This window comes from Tympanuchus pallidicinctus, unplaced genomic scaffold, assembly GCF_026119805.1.
Source record: "Tympanuchus pallidicinctus isolate F22 unplaced genomic scaffold, pur_lepc_1.0 scaffold1, whole genome shotgun sequence".
NCBI lineage: Eukaryota > Metazoa > Chordata > Aves > Galliformes > Phasianidae > Tympanuchus > Tympanuchus pallidicinctus.
The window spans coordinates 95,804,681-95,820,945 of NW_026294618.1; the positions used below are offsets into that span (position 1 = coordinate 95,804,681).

The window sequence follows — 16,265 nt, forward strand, 5'->3', positions numbered from 1 at the left end:
ACGGCGGCCGTGCGCGGCCCCAGCACCTGCGGCTACGGCTGGAAGACGGCTCGCGAGTGGCCGTGCCGAACCGCTGCTTGTCGCGGCGCGCGGCTACACAAAGCAAGAGGCGCGGCCGCCGTCCCGGGTGGTGCCGCTCCCGCCCCGCCGCACCTCGGGCGCCGCGTCCTCCATCCAAATCCGCCGTGTTGGTGAGCCCCCGAGCGAGGGGCGGGCTGCGGGTAGAAATAAATACATCAAAAGCGAAGGCTCTGTTCCTCGCCTCCCCCGCCGTGCCTGCGGCACGTCCCCAGAGCTCGCACGGTGCACGGCACTGGCAGCGTTTCACGCACCGTGAGCATCCCCGCGCAGCTTAACGCGACCGGCTGCGCTGCTAAAAACCGTGGGTAAGGCTCCCGGAATTCATCCTCCGTGAAAATGAAACAACAGCACAAACTCAGGACAGATGACCCAGGCGCAGCCCTGGGCCGGCCCCGAGGCCGCCGGCACCCCCAGCCCCGCCCCTTCGCACCGCTTCGTGCACAGCTAGAAAAGCAGAGCCAAATGTTCAGCCCCAAACCCCAATCCCCAAACGAGAAGTCCACCCGCTAGCTCTCTCTCGAGCCCCCGGCTGTCTTTTAACGACCGAGAAATGCCGCTTTCGACGCGGGAGCTGCCGCACGGCCCCGGCTGCCCTCGCCTCGCCGTCCCCTCTACTCCGGGCATCGCTCCAGCGGCCCCGGGAAGGGGAGCGGGGCGGCCTTCCCCGGCTCGGCCCCGTCCTTCCACGCTGCCCACGACGGAGTCGCTGCCGGCTATAGACGCGGCAGCAGCGGCCGGCACCGGATGGGCGAGAGGCGGAGGCACCCCGCGGGCTGGGAGCGGAGGCAGGCTCCGACCCGGCAAGGTTCGGCTCGGACGGCCCGGAAGGCTCTGCCGGCGGCACGAAGCCCTGCCCCGAGGGTCGCTTTCATCGGTGCAAAATAAGCTCTCTCTCCTACCGCTCACATCCCAGGAATTCTGCTCGACTTCCTCGTCTCGAAATTCAAAGCGCAGAAGTGCATCTGCGGAGCAGCAGCATCACGGGAACTGTTCCCCTACCCTTACAGCCCCCTCTCCTTCCACCTCTGCCCTTTCCCCGACTCCAGAAGCACTCCAGTTTCATTTCTGTAAAGGGTGGAGGGCCCCTTTCAAAAGAAGAAAAATATTCATTCGAACATCATTAATTTTAAACAGAAAGTTACTTTCTAGTGCTGTTGTTAGAATATGGCCATATCTGTGTCAGTTTTTCTTAGAAGGTAGAATTTATGTAATACTCCACAGCATTTCCAGGCTTGATTTTCACCAACTTTTTTAAGGTCTATAGATGCCAGCTTTAAAATCGTATCTGAGAAGCAGGCTAGCTTTTTTTCTAGCTTTTCCACAAGTACAGAATCACGGAATATCCCGAGTTGGAAGGGACCCACAAGGACTGGAAGACAGGAAAGACATCAGGAGTAAGTCAGCATGGGTTCACTAAGGGGAAATCATGCTTGACCAACGTGGTAGCTTTCTGTGATGTCATCACTAGCAGGGTTGACTGGGGGAGAGCAGTGGATGTCGTGTATCTTGACTTCAGCAAAGCTGTTGTCACTGTCTCCCACAACATCTTTGTTATGAACTTAGCATCAGACAGATGAGTGGAGGGTCAGGTGAATCAAGAACTGGCTGACTGGCAGAGCTCAGAGGGTTGTCATCAGTGGCACAGAGTCTATTTGGAGGCCTGTAACTAGCGGTGTTCCCAGGGGTCAGTGCTGGATCTGGTTTTGTTCAGCATCTTCCATCAATGACCTGGATGAAGTGAGCCCACCCTCAACAGTTTTTCTGGTGTTACAAAGCTGGGAGGAGTGGCTGACACACCAGAAGGCTGTGCTGCCATTCAGCAAAACCTGGACAGAATAGAGAGTAGGGCAGGAAGGAACTTGACGAGGTTCAGCAGGAGCAAGTGTAGAATCTTGCACCTGGGGACGAATATGTGCACACATCAGAACAGGTTAGGGGCTGACCTGCTGAAGAGGAGCTCTGTGGAGAAGGGTCTGAGTGTCCTGGTCAACAATAGGTTGGCCACGAATCTGCAGTGCACTACTGGTGGCCAAGAAGGTCAATGGTATCCTGGGGTACATTAAAAAAAGCATGGCAAGTAGGTTGCGGGAGCTGATCCTCCCCTTCTGCTTTGCCCTGGGGAGGCCATGTCTAGAGTACTTAATGTGTCCCTAGTTCAAAAAAAGGCAGAGATCTCCTTGAAAGAGTCCAGTGGAGGGCGACAAAAAAATGATTAAGGTCCTGGAGCATCTCCTGTATGAGGAAAGCTGAGAGACCTGGGAATGTTCAGCCTGGTGAGGAGAAGGCTGAGAGAGGACCTCATTACTATTTATAAATGTCTTAAGTGCGGGAGTAACAGTGATAGGGACAGATTCTATTCAGTGGTGACGAACAGTAGAACAAGAGTGAAGATGTAGAAGACTGGGGAAGTATCTGTGGTGGCCCCAGAGCTCAAAGAACAACAATTCCTAGAAGATCTTCAGTTCTTCCAAAGTTGACTTCTCCAGAAGAGGTCTCATGTCTCTGCTGATGCCAAGGAGCCCAGGATCACGAGGACAACTCTCCCTGGTCGCACTGTGCTGGCTGGAAAGCCCAAGTAGAGCTCCACAGCCATTTGGTTTACATCAGAAGCACAAACTCGAGAGTTTCTTAGCAAGATCTTAAGCCAAGGTGATTTTCTGTTTGGTGCAAAATAGGCGTTTCTTGCTGTGCAGCATCAACCTTCCCTCTAAAGGGAAGGCACTGCTAAGAGGGTAAACTATCAGAAGGCTAAGGACTGCTGTTTGTCAGAGATGGGGCCTCCTGGCGAACAGGTCTCAGGGGCATCTGATGAGAATATGAGGCACTGACGTGAGGCCTAAGTAAACCAGGGCTGATTTCCATGGGATAAGAAGCTTTTGAGGCTGTTCTGTGAGTTCTTACACGGTCTGAAAGCCACCCCAAAGCAGACAAGGTGGGCTTTTTTAGAAAGGAAGTTGAGACAGGCTTCAGTAAACCCAGTAGCATGAGGTGTGATGAGCAGTGACAGATATGCACAAGGCAGCAAGGATTTCTGTCAGCACTGAAGGACAGGTTTCCAACAGCACCAGCAGGACACAGTAAGGGACCATAGCATTTTCTTCAAAGTAAGCCAGAAAAATTGTCAAGCATTTCCTAAAAACCCACTGAGCTATGGAAAGACCATGCTGCAATGTTAGAAAATTGACCCTAATGTAGGCTCCCACCTCAGTTCACCCTCTGCACCTCTTCAAAAATCGTTTGGAGAAAGGAGTTCCATGAGGGAAATACAGCACAAGGGCTTGAAAATTGACTTAATTACTAATAGGATAACTGCTGTGTTACTCTAGGTAACACAAATGCCTTCTTACCCATGATTGGAGTGTTTCTAGAATGCGATTACCAGAGGTGACAAGATGCCATGCTCCAATAAGGACAGGAAGCATGGAAAAGTGGGATGGGGGGGATTGCAGGTACTGTAACTGCACTGCCGCGAAGCTATCAAGATCAGTGACAGCTCAAATACAGCTTTTGTGTAACCCATCCACAATTCCTTGTAAGGCATCATCTGTCCATTCTAGCTTCTCTGCTTCTCAGTGTTGCTGAACTTTCCCTCGCACAAGGACTATGCTTTTGTAAATTACTTTCATTTATTCTAATATCTTCTCTGAAAACCAAGCAATCCTGGTCTTTTGTTCTACTAATGGGAAAAATTATTCTGGATGTCTGCATTTGCAGTGGAAGTGCTCAACATAGTTTTCTCTACAAATAGATTGCTCTATTTAATGCTATTACAAGAATTACACTAGGAAGAAGTCATTCTTCATTTTAAAAAAGTCCCTGTTTTTATTATCTAAATTAAAAAAAATAATAATCTAATGTCCCATATAGTTATATTTGAGTGTTCACCATTTCAAACCAAGTAAAATAGTTGGCAAAACTACGCTCCCAATGATTGTTACATTTATAATACATTATTTGACCGTGGTGGTTTGTTACTTACCACCTTCAGATAGAACCTTACTGTTGTTCTCATTTCCATCTCAATACAGAAGGGACAATGGTGTTTCATGGGGGCAGGATCTGAGGACTGGCTTTATAATGATGCTGAGGGTTTAATCAAAGGAGCAGCAAATCTAATGACATCTTCACTATTACTCAGTTTTTTAACCAATGGATTTGCTTTCTGTTCCAGCCAGAGACCTACTAAAGGTCATAAACTCACGGATAGCATCAAAGGCCTATTCAAGAAAATATGAAGTAAAATCACTGCAAGGAAAAGGAAGTGATGGGAAGGAAGCAGAGAAACATAGAAAAGAATAAAAGGAAAAAAAAGTATGTCCTATGTAATTTAGGTGTATTACTGCCAGCAATTTGTGCAGCAGCAAAAATACTGCCTCTGAAGGCTGCTCTAAGCCCGCATATATATATAATGTTCCATAAGAAAGCTTAAGACTGCCTTAGCCAAGGGCACATATCAATCCCTGCAAATGCTCCATCAGCAGAGGCCCCGCTGTGCTGCCGTGGCATTGGTACCAAGCGTTCATCAGGGGGACCCATGGCTGAGGACATCTGGAAGGAAGCTGATACAACAACTGCAAACCAGTTGAAAACCAAGCAAACCAGGCCCAAACCCTAACTTAAACAACTGCAATAAAATAAAGAATCCTGGACTTAGACTTTGTTGCAAAGCTGAAGCTTCCCCTGGTGCATCTGAGCAGGAACAATGCAGGGTATGGCAGAAAACGTTTCCTCACTCTGAGTCAGCAGGAGTGACATGTGTCTGTAATGCACAGTGCTGCATGTCAAATCCTGGCACTGTGCATATGGCTTTTGGCAGGGGAATAAAGAAATTAAGCCTATGTTGCTTTATCTTAAGTCTCAAGTGTGATTTGGAGGGAATTGTCACAGCATATTGGCAAAATGGGCTGACAATTGCTCAACTACAGTGCTGGGAGAGAGGCTCCATGCTGCTCTCAGAGAGCTGAGGCAGGAAGGTACGGCAACTCCCCTGCATCCCGTGCTGTGCCTGGAGAAGGGCTGGCAAAGGGGCTTGGTGGCAGTAGCCAGCTAAGAGACACCCCAAATGGAGGCAGCCATGGCCATCAGTGTTGGAACCTCTCAGTGTGTGTCCCCCAGAAAGCTCTGGGCCCTGACATGATGGGTGCAGCCAATGAGGCACCAGATAACCAGCGTGGAAGCTGCTCTCTGCAGCAGAGTCAGCTGAGCTACCTGAAGGAGGAGACTGACTTCCATTCCATTCCATTCCATTCCATTCCATTCCATTCCATTCCATTCCATTCCATTCCATTCCATTCCACTCCTTCCATTGAAAATACATGTACGCACATACCCCAAAGGTAAAGGTTCAGATTATCATGTAGTAGAGGTGTCAGTCATCAATTTGAAACACACAATGGAAAATATTAGGTAATTTCAGACTTTACACGCAGATTCTTAAACAAATATGCTAACAGCATATCCTGATCATAGATGACAAGAGAGCATTGGGCATCAGTGAATAACTATCAGTTATTCCTTCAGAAAATAATTTACAAGCCCAAATGAAGAACAAGATTAATTTAAATAATCAGTTTTGCATTTCCTGTTAGCTGATTTAAGGCATGATGAAAACTGTTGATTAAAGTCCCTTATTTAAATCAGTGCCCCTGTGCAATAGTGCGAGTCTATGAACATCAGCCCATGATAGTAATAAAAGACTCTTTGGAGAAGAAATAGCTTTCACAGAATACTCAAAGACCACCGTCCTTCCTTTGAAAAAAGAAAAATGAATCTTAATAAGCTAAGCAATTTTTCTCCCTTAAGCTCTCAACACTGTAAAAATAGTAGGAACAGAACAATGAGAGATAGGATAGGATATTCATAGCCTTTTTATGCAGGTATGACTGAACTTGGGATCCCTTTCACTAACTGTTGAAGTGGAACATGAAGTACGGATGGAATAATGTAAACGACAGGTTTGAGATCCCTGAGTATTGCAGATGAACACCCTGCCCAGCTGTTTGGCCTCTCGAGGTCTGCAAGCTGTTACTTGGAGAGGATGGCTGGAGGGTGCAGGGTGAACAGGACCATGATGCCTCAAGCACCACAGTGCTTCTGTCCAACCCCTGTCCAACACGGGACATCTCTAGTCCCAAGTAATTACTCTCGTAATTATTCTTCCTCAAATCTCATCTGAATTTAAGATGCCTTTGTTCTTCTTATCAGTCAAAATCAAAGCATGAAAGCATTCATAGTGAAGTTACAGCAAATGCGGAAAACCATATTTCACTGAGGGCAGTGTGGATACCATCAGCCTGTAGTCCTAATGCAGATTGCTTCCTATTCCTCTTGACTTCAGGAGATCAGATTGCTTGCTGCAGAGAATGCACTGGTACAACCCCATGGCCACTCTCCAAGTTTACAGGGCTGGCAGCAACCTATTTCTGTGCTGCCCAGTGCTCTTCATGCACTCCCAAATCCTAAAAGGGATCTCTACCCCTCTGGGACAGTGCAGTGATGCCAAGGCTACACTAGGCTCCAATCTTTGCTACAACTGCTGGAGCGTAGAGCGCTGTGGGTTCTGGCATCTGCACACAGGAGCTGTGCTGTCATGTCTGTGGGTGCTGAGCAGACACCATCTCAGAGACCTCTTGGTTTTTATGATAAAGCTACGGTAATCCACAAAATACCTTTATGTATTGCTTTTATTCCTCCAGCATTTCTACTGTTCACCTTTGTGTTACACTGCCTTGCAAATCTGCTTCCAAAAGGCTGCCTTTCTTCTAAAAGCATTTCCAGTGCTTAGCAAGATTTCAGAGCCCTTGACTTTGCAGCTGGCAAAATTTACAACATGTTTACAATACCCTGCATAATTTGGCCATGAGATAATGTATAGCATAGTCCTTCAGTGGTGCACAGTGGGAGAAGAACAAGTGGAAAAAAAAAAAAGAGTGATAGAAAGCCAAGAAAAACAGATGGTAGCAAGCTCTTCAAGGGGCAAGAATGAATAAATAACTGCAGATTTTTTTTTATTATTATTATTATTTTTTTTTTTTTTTTGTGCCAAAGAAAAATGTATTATTAAATAAATAACACAGGTTTTCGGAAACACGAATGATATTGAATGTGCATTTTTTCCAGTATTAAACAATGGCACTTCATCAAGACTGATGGTCTGTACTGCACATGTTTGCCTAAATGAAGCAGGGAGAAGCAAACTAGCATTTCCCAGAAAAGTTCTTGTTGGACCCGAGGGCCACATTTCATGCTTCCTGGAAAGTTATCTGACAGACAACACGTCAGATCTTTCACAGACGTAAGGCAGAGCAGCCTGGACTTACCACGCCATTTAGCAGCATTATATCTCTGGTGTCAGATCTGCCATTCTTCAAGAGCAAAACTTCTCAACTTTCTGAGGTTCTGCCATTCCCTGTTCTGCCATTAGAGCGAGAGGAAAACTGCACCTACTTAATACCTCAAGCACACTTCTAAGACGATTAAAGGATCAACTTTTGTCTTTATTTTTGACCGCATCATGTCAAGCAAGAGGGGGAGAGATCTGCTTAAAAATACCCAAGTATATAAATAACCTTACTTTTTTCCAGCAAAATATTTTCCCCCTCTTTATAAGTCACCCAGAGGAAGCCAAGCAACATATGGGATGCATGAAAACTGCTCTCCGCCAATCTGTCAATCCATTTTAGTGATGCCGTGCATCAACCCCAACTCCGTTATTAACAGCCTTCCCTGCACTAGGGCTGCCAACTGGCCTGCAGTCAGCTATTCGCCATGAGACAAACCATCTCTGCTACACTGATCTATGGGCCTGCAGAGCAAAAAGCTGTAAGGCATCAAATCTCACATGGTTTTCCTCTGTAGCCATGGTGCAAAAACAATCTCTGTCGCATCGCTGATGCTTGTTTGCTCACCCGCTGGCGGCAGAGGAAGGCAAGTGAACAGGCACCTAGCAAAGCTTTTTCAGTTAGCCAGCCTCATCAGTGGGTTAGAGCACAGAAAACATCACAGGCTGGAAGGAGCCGCAGCCTCTGATAAGGGGCAATAACTTCTTGACATGGCAGCTGTGAAAGAGGGCTGTGTCTCAAGCCTACGCAGTCATTCCTCTGGGCTATGGCAAGAATGGTAGGTTTGGGGAATAACACTGAGGCAATGCTGCAGCAGTGCAAATCTCCTGATGAAGCTCTATGTAACTCAGAGGCAGCTACCAACCTGAAGCAGGGAATGAGCAAGAATTGGATCTGAATTCCCAAAGCCCCATCATACATCAGCACTTAAAAACTACTGCATCTTCCTTGCATGTATGAAATGAGGAGGCTCTGTTTTTCTTTCTGGAGGTCTGGACTCACAGTGTTGGCTGCCTATAAAACTTAAAATGTCTTCTACCAGCACTGCAATAAATCACAATGCTCAGGATATTTCTTGGAAGCCAGAAACAGCAGTGGGGAAGAAAGGTGAACCTCATCATGTAACTGCTTTTCCAGAGGCAACACAAGCTTAGTTATGCCCACAACACTTTTGATGATATTTTCATCCAAGCCTTTTCTGTTCCACCCATGCAAATTTGAATGCTATCACTTGATCACTTTTTTAAACTCCTTCTGCTGAGAGCAAAAAAAGAGCCCCTCCTCAAAACCACGTGCTTCCATGTTCTGGCACTGACTGCTTTTGCTAAATAAGAAGAATCCTCACTAAAAATCCTAGTCCTTAAGAAGCAATGAGCCTGCAGATGAGCCTCCCAAATGCCAGCAACTCTGGCTCCTCACCCGGCAGGTACCAAGTATTCCTCCCTCCAACTGTAGCTCCAGCAGAACACTAGATAGACCCCGGCAGTTTCTGGGGATAAGGGGACCAGAAATTTGCAGCGGTGCAGCTGGGTTCATGTATCTGTGCAAACTTCTGCTAAGTCAGTGAGGTCAGAGGCTGCTCCTCTCAAAGCAGGACAGGTTTCAAAGGGACACGAGCTGCCAGAAGAGGCCACTGTTGGGAATGCCTCCAGCTCTCCCCTAGAACTGCAAACTGAAGCGCTTCCTTTTGTTAGAGCATATGGCCAAATCCTGAGTCCTACACATGCTTTAATGCCAAGAGTGACTATTAGTTTGGCATCCTGTACTGCAAAGGAGCCATCGGGAGTTGTGCCCAAATGAGAAGAGGGGCTGAGGCAGGCAGCTTGTCCCACTGCCATTTCAGCTTGTGGTGCATTTCCCCAGGGTGCGCATTGACTGAGGGAGACCTTATTGCTCTCTCACGTCACTTGGCCCTGGTACTGCCCACTCACCACTGTGTCCCTGGATTAGTCCAGCTCTTGCCATTCTGTGCTCTCACCAGCCACTTCATCTGAGACAACGTGCATTTGGATTTCACCCTTATACTGCAGTGTACAAAAGACTGCACTAAGAGTATTTTGCTACCCAAAGCATTTTTCCATTATATATTTTTTTGCAGTTCTGGCTAGGCTAATATTGTAGAATAATATAATTGCAGTCACCAGGCAGAATATTTTCTATAGTTCCTTTGACATTATCAGTACTCTGAATATATTCTCTCTTCCTTTAGCTTCCAAAATTACACTGATCAAAGCAACCTGCATTTATATACTGATGTGCTCCTGCATTCAAGAGATTTGCCAAGTGCTAAATATAAGTTTTCTCACTCTAGACAAAATCAAATTCAAGTTCCAGCTGCCTCTGCTAATATGCTGCAAAGGTTTAGCAGTACAAAGCCATTGTTGTAGAAGCAGACACCAAAGATGATTATATTAAACTGAAAGAGGAAATGGTATCAGCCTAAAATTACTTTGCTGGAGATCCCAGTGCTCATTTCCTTCCTCTGACACCAGCAGGTACCTTGGGTCCTTTACAATCACTGCAGACAAGGCAGTGGCTTTGCCAAGATCTCCCTCCCTTCCCAACAGACCGCTGACTTAAAAATCTGCTTAAAGCAGCACTGAAATTCCCAAAGTAAAGAACTTCCTGATTTCAGCAGAACTGAGAGAGATGATGGAATTTGAAGCATACGGCATCAATTTAAAAAATGTTATTCTTTCACTCTTCCCCACCAGCTGACATTGTTGGGCATCATCTCTGAGCACCTTTCATGCTACAATTACACCAATAGCCACATGCATGGGATACCTGCTGCAAACAGGTTTCTCTGGGCTATGGCACACACATACAGAGATTTGCCAAGATACCTCATTCTCTTCCTGCAGCCCTTCTGATGGTACCATTGAGCACAGATACAGATAGCACCAGGTTCCTTGCTGTTCTTGCCTTACAGACATCAGCTGACCTAGTTTAGAAACTAGACTGAGACCCCTGCTCATATCTGGAATATAGAAAAAACCAGCCCTGGTCCTCAGAGATTTACACACAGACATTTTCCAACCATGGAAAGGATTTTCACTGTTCAAAAGGCTAGAGTTAACACAGGTTAACTGCTCTGGTGAGGCCGCACCTAGAGTGCTGTGTCCAGTTTTGGGCCCCTCACTGCAAGAAAGACCTCGAGGCCCTGCATTGGGTTCAAAGAAGGGCAACAAAGCTGGAGAGGGGTCTGGAGCACAGGCCTTATGAGCAGCAGCTGAAGGAGCTGGGATTGTTCAGTCTGGAGATAAGGAGGCTCGGGGGAGACCTCATTGCTCTCAGTTATAACTACCTGAAGGGAGGTTGTAGTGAGCTGAGGGTCAGCCTCCTCTTCCATGTAACTGGTGACAGGACTAGAGGGAATGGCTTCAAGCTGCACCAGGGGAGATTTAGGCTGGACATTAGGAAATACTACTTGTCTGAAAGAGTGGTCAGGCACTGGAATGGGCTGCCCAGGGAGGTGGTGGAGTCACCAACTGTGGAGGTGTTCAAGGAACGTTTGGATTTTCTGTTGAGGACATGGCTTAGTGAGAACTGTTGGTGATGGGTGGATGGTTGGACTGGATGGTCTTGTAGGTCTTTTCCAACCTTGGTGTTTCTGTGATTCTGTGTGATTCAGGTGCTCGGCAACATCTAAATGAAAAGGACAAATTGCAGGAGCAGGCATCCCAGAGCAGTGGCACAATCTCTAACAAATAAGCCACTATCCAAATCCCATTCAATACAACACAGCCTGGGAGGGAAGAAAAAAACGCTGACAGCCCCATGGTTGTAAATGACTGCCAACATGAAGCAATGAGAGCACAGTGTGTGGCACCTCAGTCCCGTGGCCTCTGAACACAGGAGGCAGATTCCTGCACATGGAGCATCCTCTGCCTTGCTCCACTGGTACACATGCCCAAACTATTTTGGCACAGCAGAGTCACTAGGGAGTGGGCACTGATGGCATGCTACTGAAATCAGTCTGCATCAGTGGGGCTGGCAGTGGAGGGAAAGGAGAAAAACACTGTCCCTCAATTCAGCAACAAATAGCAAAGGGAAGGGTTAAAGATCAGGTCTTTAGAGGTATTTGTCTAATTTATTCTGATATCATGCAATGAATGTTTTAAAGAGGAACTTACTGAAACTGTCTGTCCTGTGCAAAAGTCACACTGGAAATTGTTAGTAAATCAGGATAGCTCCCTAGTCTGCTGCAATGATCAACAGAATCAGTGACTTAAACAAAAGGGTGCCAGGCTCTTGGCAAAGCTGTGATTACATTGCTTTCCTTTCTGCTGCACTGTTCATATTTACTTCAGTGATGTCTCTTTCAGAGGATGGATTCATACAGAAGGAGAGGGCTTTAAACTCATCCCCACCCAGAATAGGATGATGGATCTAAAGACCTGCAAAAGGAGATCCAGAGGATCTGAAAACTGAAAGCAAAGATGAATGCACTAAATGGATCACGCTTGAAAAGCAAGGTGATAAGCCAAACTTGCAAGGCTGGAATGGTGCAGCACAAGCACATGGGGCAGCATGCCAAGGGGCCTGCAGTATCGTCCAAAGGGAGCTTTTAGAGAAGGCAACCAAGAAGGCAACATGCTGCAAGGCCTGAAGCTCCTGTTCCCAACCTGAGGTAGGTCAGTCAGGTGGTGCCTGCCTGTCACTGCTGCTGTTGCCACCCTGGTTTGCCAAGCCTAACCACTGTCACATAGCACAGGGATACTACAGGGAGCTTGCAAATGTGCCAAGCATGTCATCACCCTTCATCTTGGCTACAGAGGGAGATGGAAGATGCAAGGAAGGAAGCAAGATTTCATGTCAGAAATTCCTGAGTAAATAATGCAGTTTTAATTTTGAAGTGGTGAACCTGTCAGGAAGCTGATCTTCATTTGATTTGAAGCAGCTGCCTCCTGCCAGGTAAACACACAGACCCTGAGTTCACTTGCAGCTATGGCAATAACTGTGGCCAGCTGGAAAAGCCAATATGGTGCATTTCTCCAGCAGGAATTTGCCTCAGCTGACATAAAGGCTTTACTTGTTCTAAATCTGTACAGAAATCTCACATTTATAGGGATCTGGCTTCAAATAAGTAAACAAGAAAGACTTAGGCAGTAACTATAGGTGTCCTCATACAGCTGCAGGCCAGCTCACCTCCAGGCAGTGCAGGGCTGGCACTACACCGGTGTGTTTGTCATCAGCATCTCCTCCTTTGGCTAAAGGCTGGCTTAGTTTGCTACAAAAGAAGCACAGTGAATGCAACAAAAAAGACAGTTACAAGAAAACTCTCACCTTCTGTCACCTGCCCAGGCCATGTTTTACACATTTCTCCCCTGCAGAAAACCACTTATGGCTTGGATACGGAAATACTCTTTTCTGTGGGATTTTCTTTCTTCATCTAAGTATAATTCAGATACGTGGTTGGTAAAAGGAGTTGAAAACAAGGATGAGGACCAAGCTCAGGGCTGGTGGTGTCACGCTGCTCCCTCTCATAGAGCTCCCCAGCAGATACTAATCCAGATGTGATTACTCTCTCTAGGATCTTTAAATCCAGGCTTTAAGGATTAAGGAGTCCCCCCTTTCCAAACAGGGGAATCCTCCCTAATCCAGCCCAACTGGCAAAGCTATGCTGGGGAAAAACAGCATTTTCTGAGGGACGTAGTCCTGGCTCTTTGTATTTCAAAACCTTTCAGGAATGTCATGTCCAACTGGCCATGTTTTGAGAGCCCTTCAGCATCACTCCAAAGTCAGAGTCTGGTTGTAGACCACACTTCATAGCCAATGCCCTCCTTCCCCTCCGCTAGGTACCATTTCAGGGTTACTTTGGGTCTTCCATCCCAAGCATAAGCCCTTCTGAGCCTTGCTGCCCTGCCAGGAAATGTTCCCTCCACCCACTATGGAGTCTACAGGCTTATCACCACTGCTTAGCCCAGTGGCTGAAGCAAATAGTAAAAACTGAGGAAAAATGCCAGTACAATAAAGATATTGTCCTTATCACAAGTTCACCTCTTACAGGTGTTCACCACTTTCAACCTACACTTCAATGGCAGCGAAATACAACAGCAAGGCAAAGCCCCACTGCTTTCTCACTCCTACTTGCAAACACCCCTTTCTCTGTGAATAGTTTTGGCGCAGGACAGTGGGCACTGACAACCACATGCCCAGCCACACTTCAAGGTTGTCCCCAGTCCTCCACCCCAACTCATCCACAGGCCCTCACACACCAGTTCCAACTATAGACTTTGTTTTTCTACTGATGGGGCTGGCTGAAAGAGTCCCTACCTTCTGCACCATTAGTTTGTGGGACAGACAAGAGGAGAAAAGAATACTGACAGTGTAGAGGTGTTTCACTGTAAACCTGGAAATTCACTCCCCCAGCTTCCAGGGTCATACAACTCTAAGAAAGTCAGATTTACTCTGTTAGAAGTTAAAATATATTCACGACCTATATAAGACTGTTTAAAATGTACAGAAGGCCTATTTACACAGGAGAAGAAAACCTGACTCCTCAGTATCTAAAACCTGAAAATAAACAACCCTTGTTCAAACATCAGCTATGAAAAGCATCCTGAAATATAACCCACTTTTATGGCTTTGGGGTGCCGCTGTTGAATGCTGGAGCACACTGCAGCACTTCCTGCCTCAGGAGCTCCCTGCAGCACGGTGAGAGGCTGTTTGGGCTCCTCCTGCACTGCTGGGCTCACACCGTAGCAGGTCTGGCTGCAGCCCTTCTCAGCACATTGCCATTAGAGGAAGGCAGAGGAGAGCTCAGTAGATACCAGGACTGTCAGCCACACTGATTTAAGCACCCCATTAGCAGAGGGAATCACCAGCCCAGAGGCAGAGCACCCCCCATCACACTGATTTATGCCTCTTCATCTGCAGCAGCAGAGATGATTTTTCTTTTTAATCCGTTTTCACTCTGGCATGCTCCAGCTTAGTGAATGCGCTTTGCTGGGGGAAGGGAGGTTTGATTTGATTTGTGCCAGAGCTGGGAACAAAGACACAGAAAGCAATCACTCTCTCTATTGCTCGAAGCCTGAGTGGGGAAGGGAGCGCAGAACCAGCTGGCTTTTTTCCTTTTTCCTCCTTATTTTCATAAGGGTTTGCCCAGCTATGTTTGCACATGGCACTAATATGCACTCAGAGGCAGTAACATCACTTTAAGCTTTGAACTGCCGTTTGCAGAAAGAAACGTTCATCCCTACAGGCTCATCGTCATGGCAACTAGAAATCCCCCTCATATAAGGGTACCGCTGCTGGAGAGCCGCTCCGCCAGGGGCTGATCCAGGGGGATGCAGCCCTGCTCAAGGCAGGCACACAGGCAGCCTGTGGCAGGAGGCTGAACCCCTGGGGAGCAGCACCCAGGCAGGACATTGTGTCACAAAGAGAACGTGGGGGTGCCTGAAGTGCTGCTAGCTTTGCCATCAGGTTGTGCCAAGGGGGAGATAATGGCAGTTACCTCTTCAGATAATCACAAGTAGTACCTGTGGACTTTGAGAGTTACTGGGATTTATAGCATCTTTCTCTGAACTAGAGTTTAATCCTGGCACAGTGACACTGCATAGGGTATAATGTGAGGAGACCTCGGCAGCTCCAGAAAATCAACACGCTTTCTCTTCCACTCAACAATGGAGAATCAAGGCCAGGTACATTTAATTATTTAGCTCACGCAGAAAGTCTCTGGGAGTGCAGGTACTCTATACTTGCAGTTTGGCATTTTGTTGCTAAGGTTCCTTTCTGTTCCATAAACCTTTTCGTTTAAAAAACAAACGTATACAGCCCTGTTAACTCAATACCAATTTGACATATTATTATAATTGTGTAAATGATGGCAGTTGTGATATTATTGATTATACATCTGCTCTGCCACAGCCTCATATTTTGCCTATGCCTGCTTCAGGCACACAGAGCCATACATCTTTGCCCTCCACAGAAGGTTTGGAGTCTTGCAGCAGCTGCAAGCTGAAAAACGTACAATTTTACAATGGTAAAATTTTGGAAATCTCAAATATTTCTGACTGCTAAGACTATGAGGCCATTTGTTGGGACTTTTTTTCTCCCTTGCTGAGATGACAATAAGCAAGCAAACATGAACTTGGCTGTCTACAGCAAGTGCTTCTCTCCTCAGCCACATGCCAAGGCATTCAACAGAGCAACCCGGACCTCAACAATCACAAGGTGAAAGGCATTAATGAACAGTCTGAGCACTGTGGCTGCTCCCATAAATGCAAACTGCTGCCCCCAAGCAATGTTCAAGTGAACCCCAAGGTGCATGTTTTAGGGATGCTGCTAGTATTACTTATTAGCAATTCATACCTGGAGGACTCTTCAAAGCACAGGGTGATGAGGTTACAGTTCTGCTGATCTGTTGTGGCACAGAGGTGTATTTCAGAAGCTCACCCAGAGGGAAGGCCTTGTAGCAGGCACAGTACGATGCACAGACAGTAATTCTTGCTCTTGGGAACTTCTATTTTGAAATTTAGGTCATTTTCACACGGAAGCCAGACAAGGACCTGAAAGCAAGTCAAGAGCAAAGGACAGAGTGATGTTCTGCCAGGAAAATGTTATAATGCTGGTATTCTACAAATACCCCTGCCAATACAAAACATTAAATGGAATCAGTCACACCAGTCACATCATTTCCCAAAGGTGCTGAATTGATTTTGAATGGCAGAAGCTCACCTGAACCCACATAGCCCCCACAAAGTCCTTTTTCTTTTAAAAACTACTCAAACTAACATGCCCTCTTTCTTAGAGGATTGGCTGCTGTTATTACCTGTTGTTCCTGGTTGGGATCCTTGCAATTCCACTTGTGTGCAAATAATGGGAATGTAAGAGCTGTGT

At 46.7% G+C, this 16,265-nt stretch overlaps 1 protein-coding gene across 2 annotated transcripts in view; it reads right to left on the reverse strand.

Moving 5' to 3' along the window:
• Positions 1-16,265, reverse strand: part of PAK5 (p21 (RAC1) activated kinase 5) — a 185,506-nt gene that overhangs the window by 87,450 nt on the left and 81,791 nt on the right. The window contains exon 2 of one of the 2 annotated variants that reach the window (XM_052698029.1): positions 15,738-15,934. The gene's annotated coding sequence lies outside the window, so the exon portion shown is untranslated. Of the gene's footprint in view, positions 1-332; positions 444-15,737; positions 15,935-16,265 lie in introns of those variants that run through there. The other variant, XM_052698108.1, reaches the window with a different exon arrangement.